The sequence below is a fragment of the Juglans microcarpa x Juglans regia genome, chromosome 4S, assembly GCF_004785595.1.
Source record: "Juglans microcarpa x Juglans regia isolate MS1-56 chromosome 4S, Jm3101_v1.0, whole genome shotgun sequence".
NCBI lineage: Eukaryota > Viridiplantae > Streptophyta > Magnoliopsida > Fagales > Juglandaceae > Juglans > Juglans microcarpa x Juglans regia.
Genome location: NC_054601.1, coordinates 18486456 through 18491955, shown reverse-complemented (window position 1 = coordinate 18491955; position 5500 = coordinate 18486456).

The following is a 5500-nucleotide window of genomic DNA, read 5'->3' as shown; positions in this document are numbered from 1 at the left end:
TGATGCCAAGATCTGCAAATAGTCAATCCTATACAGGTGGAGGGGAAGACCTGGCAAGAAAATCCATTGAGGCGCCGTAGTCGGTTCACTCTTCAACTCAAATTTTTTCGTCCAACGGAACAGCCGAAATACGCATCCCTCAATAACTCACCCTTCCCTCACCCATGCATGGATAAAATCCCGTTCAGACTTCAACTGAACAAAAACATGTTGAGCATCCATGAAGCTGATGACAGGAATCTCCAGCAAGCCCCACGTCTTAATCACTACAGGCCGAATGGTGTCAATGGAAGGACGTGAACGTAGGAATTTCAAAACCAGTGAAAAATGAAAATCCTCCGAAGCCCTCGTCATCTCGGCCTCTGAGAACACAAATCCCGGTTGGCCACCAACATCCACAGGGAAATGCATAGGCAGTTTGTAATTGAAAGATGAATAAGTCTTCGACACCGCTTGGGAATATGATAAGGACGTAACAGGATTCCCCTCTGGTGGAACAGACACTAGAGAGGCGGCTGCTGCCGCTATGCAGCAACCCTAGGCAGTGAGAACGAAAAAACTCCAAAAAGGCAATCTTGGAGTTTTCGTCACTTTGGATATTGAGTATGTGAGCGGCTTGTAATTTATATGGTTATGCTTGATTGTGGATAATGCAACTTAGTTGAATTATTTTGTGATGATTGGTGTGAATGTATGAAGTTGGGATGGATTGTCTTTTAGTGTTGGGATCTAACGATGGAATTGTAGTGAGTTGAAGAGCATGGTGATGACATTGGTTTCTAAATAGACAGATTTGCATATTTTTTTAATGAGATTATATGTTGATCTTAGGTGATAAGTGGCTATGACATATGTATGTTTGATGGATTGTATGGGTATACTTGATTCACTTATGCTATGCATTTAGATGTAAGGAAATGAATTGGGACTTAGGATTGATGTTGGTTTGAGATTTCTAGATTACAGTCTAGGCCTAAGATTTATGGGAAGGGTTATACCTCAAGGTATGGATGATGACATGTGTACATGAAATTAGTGGATATTTGGAATACCTAGAGGTGTAAGTTTGTACAAATAGGGATGTCATGAAGGAGCATGTGAGTAAATGGTTAAAGGATGATTAATTAGACAATGACTAGTCTAAGTGGAGGAAGTCTAAGTCAAGAACCAATGAGATGTTAAGGTCATATTGAATAAAATGAACTAAGAGTTAGGGATAGTTTTCTTATGCAAGTTTTATGCTTGGCATTCTTTAAATGAAAAGGAAGTGACGTGAGGTTATGAATGCATGTAGGTTACCATCTGACAAGCACATGAGCGGACTCGATGAAATGTGCATAGCATGGAGTTCAGATAAGTATTACGTTTACACTCTTCTAAAGTTTTCTAAAGGTATGAAAATGAAAATAAATGTCTTATAAAATGCTTTTATGAGAAAATGTTCTTTTATGAAAAGAGAAGAAAAGAAATGTTTCTTAGAATGAAAATGTTTTAGGAATCTATGCTAAGGTATTAAGGTTTAAGTATATATATGTAATGACCTTCTCTGGCAGCCTATTTTTATGCACACTAGGAATAGTTGTATACATGTTAATGAATGCTATATGTAGTATGTATTGTATGTATGTTCCATGAAATGAATGATGAGGTTTTATGTTTTATGATTATGAAAAGATGTTTTATGAAATGAAATGAACTGGTGAATGAAAGGAAAGGAAAGGATTGAAAAGAAATGAATGTTTTAATGTATGAAACTACGTAATAACCATGACTGATAAATGAATGATGGTACCAAAGGACCGGGCAGATTGCAATGCCGGGTAAGTAGTACTGGTATTGCACCAAGTGCTACCCCTGACTGAGAGATTCCCAACTCGCGGCCACGGGCTGAATCAGGTCCAAAAGACCACTAACCCCAATACACGGGGCGTAACAGTGTGTACCGGCCAAAAGAAAGTGATAAGAATAATTGTATGCTTGAAAGGTTTTAGTTTTAGAAAGGAAAGCACAAGGTGGGAATGTTTTGAGGAATGAAAACCTTTTTAAAAAAGAAAAAACTCACCTTGTAATGTTTTAAAGAAAAGAAAACATTTTATGTAAAATATGTATATGAGTGAGAATGAATGAATGAAACGTATGTTCATAAATTTTTACATTATGAAGTAATACTTACTGAATATTTAACTCATTTTGTTTTTATGTGTGCCCCATCCACAAATGAAATGAGGACGAAGCATCATAATAGACATGACTCAAGGAAAAGGTGACGGAAGCCTAAACCTTTTGTGTAATACATGAAATCTTATTTTGTAAATGAACTTATATTTTAGTTTTATGACTTCCGCTGCAAAACTCTCTCCTAGGTTTGTAAATACAAATTTTAAATTTTAATTGTAGAATCTTTTATATCCTTGGAAGGGAAGGAAAAAGTTTCAAAAGGTTCAATAATTCCCGTCTTATTTTCTGAAGTTCCACTACGAGGACAAGCTTTACACAACACATGTCAAATGAGGTAGAGACATGTCATTGACCCAAACCATCACAATCGGCACCTTAATGCATCACTTGGTGCATTGTACCAATATAGCCCCTCGCCCATGCCAATTTCATTCTTTTCTCAAGGGAATGTTTGTGTTTTAACAACTCACATTATCCCCCTTAGTTCAGTTTTGAGTGTTGATCATTTTTGCCCCAAGGAAACTAAACCAAAGTCTCCAACCGATTCCTTTGGAGGCCTAGTTGAAGCCAAACTGAATGGCTTAAGTTTTGGTGCACATATGCACTTGGCTGAGCCACCACCACATGCCACCTCCCTCTTCGTCCAATCCCCAACAGCCCCTCCAGTCATCATGCTGAACCTTGACTCAAAGCCACCCCAAATAAAGCCAAAACGGATTAGCTTTTGTGCAATTCATCACTCGGCAACCACCCCTACTTCACCAACTTCTTTGAGCTGCACATACATCATCACTTGGCAGCCAACCCTCCACCCTCTACCACCTAAAAAAGCCTTCAAGGAGTGTCTTGATACCTACATAAATCAGGCATGGATATAAAACAAAGGTGATGCAAGCATGAAGTAAAAATCTGTCCAGATTTTCATGCTACTACTTGACGGCACCATGGCATGACCTCATGCCTCATTTTTCTTGTTTTCCTTTTTATTTTCACCCCATGGAAGCTCCTGCACCTACTTAGCACTTTGTAGTACCTGAAATAAAGAAAATCATGAGGGATAGGGCACTATTCACGTATGCACAAGGATGATACAAAGCTGGAAGATTTTTTAAGGTTTAAATTTGAGGTTGAAAGCATGCCATAATAGGCTTTAATTCTATCTTGTATTGATCATCCAAACATGTACGATTTTGATTTATTTATGCTTAACTTATGAATTTTTGACTTATTTTTACCTAGACTTGAATAATGAACTTTTAGAAAACCGTGTGATTGGGATTAGAAGGGAAATGCATGATTTGATTCAAGTTTTAAAAACTTTCCTTGAGTTAAAAGACTAAGAGATTTCATACATGCTTAAGGGTTAGTTTAATGGTGATTAAAGTCTTGAGCCATGTTTAAGTGTTAGGATGAACTAAGCCTAAGTTTTAATTTATCCCTAAGGTTAAAGTTTCGATTGGCACTTGATGAATTTGAGTACACATGCATCCATAAAGGTGGAATAGTTGAAAACACATCTAGACCCCAAGGAATTACATGCCATCCGTTGAATAGGTTTAGCATAGTTACACTTTGTTTACAAGTCTAAGGGCATAAATGGTTTTAGAATATGGAAAATATGAGATTTGTAAAGTTTGGTTAAATTTGGGACTTATTTGCAAATAGTGAAAAATTAAGGCCTTAGTGACAATTTTTGAAAGTTTAGGGGTATTTTTGTAAATACAAGTTCTTGAACACTTTTGATTATGAATATCTTCCTTAGTAGTTCAAATCGTAACTTAGTACAACTTTGATTACAGTCGCTACGATTTTTCCAAACTTAGGCAATTTGTAAGTTGACTTCTAACTTCCACATTTTTTTTAATTTTTTTTTCATTTTTATGAAGAGACGAAGGTCACATGTCTAATAGTGACCCCGACCCAATTTTATTAGAAAAAACCTTCACTTATGGCGGAGGAATACCGTGGCAACATTCAAGACACACAGGATTTACATTTATTCAAAGACAACCATCCCATGTGTCAATGACAATAACTTATTGAAAAAAAACGAAAACCCAATCAGTAATCCACCAAAACACTTAGTAAGAATGCTATACAGATAATGAATAACAAGGACCAACCGTAAAAAAAATCCATAAATGAACTAGCGTAAACGTAAATGTAACCCACCAATGTAAATGTAAAACGTCGTCTACTTAAATTCCTCCAAACTCATATGCCCATGTCCACTGTTTACCTCATTCTTAAGCACGACAATCCACATTTATCCAAACATAAGATCCCTTTTAATTCCTTTGGTATGGTAGCCAACGTATATTCCCTCGTAACCCCATTGCTACCACCTTTAGCAAGCCAGTCCACAGCTTTATTTCCTTCTCTAAACACATGTGAAAGCTGAATGTTAAGGCCTCGGATGAGCAAGAGTATCTCCTCCCAAAAATCCCAAACGAACAAATGATTATCTTCCACAGGAATTTGGTGACGTTTTGAGAAGTCACCATCGCTTCAACCTCTATCCACTTTGTGAAGTAGTCGATGGTGACAATGATGAACTTTGCTCCTCCTTTGCCTGGTGGCATGGGCCGACCAGGTCCACCCCACTCTAGGCGAACGACCATGGGGAGGTGATTGATGTTAGTTACTCGTGCGGATTGTTTTGGATTGGTGCATGTAATTGATATTGAGCTCATTTCCTGGTGAACTCCTTAGCATCTTTGAGGGCATATGGCTAATAGTATCCTGCCCTCTTGACTTTGGCCGCCAATGCTCTCCCCCCCGAGTGGTTTCTACATATTCCTCTACGCACCTCTTCCATAACGTATTGAGCTTCTTCCCTCGATACGCATCTTAGGAGAGGGGTTGAGAAACCTCACTTATACTTATGCCGCCTATCATGGTGAACCGAGTAACCTTGTTCTTAATCTTTCTCACCTCTTCCTTCCCATGTGGGAGTTTCTCAGTTGTTAAGAACTTGATTATGTCATGTGTCTAGGCAAGGGTTTATGTTCTCACCTTTGCAACTTCGAATCTGATGGCCAGGACTTCTACAGTTCGGATGATCGCCTTGGACGATAGAGTCGCTTCATCTTTCCCAGACGTTGCACTTGCTAGCCTATTGTCCTTCCAATTAACTTCCTTCGAAATGCAGTCAATTCTGAAGTAATGAAAGTGATCACGCCCTTCATGGACCTATTGTAGGTATCTTTTGAGTTTCTTGCCCTTTGTCATATATTCTCTCGTCACTTAGACGACCACTACTTGGGAGTCCGCTTTCATCTCAACTTCCCTTGCTCTTGATGTCCTTGCTATGTTAAATCCT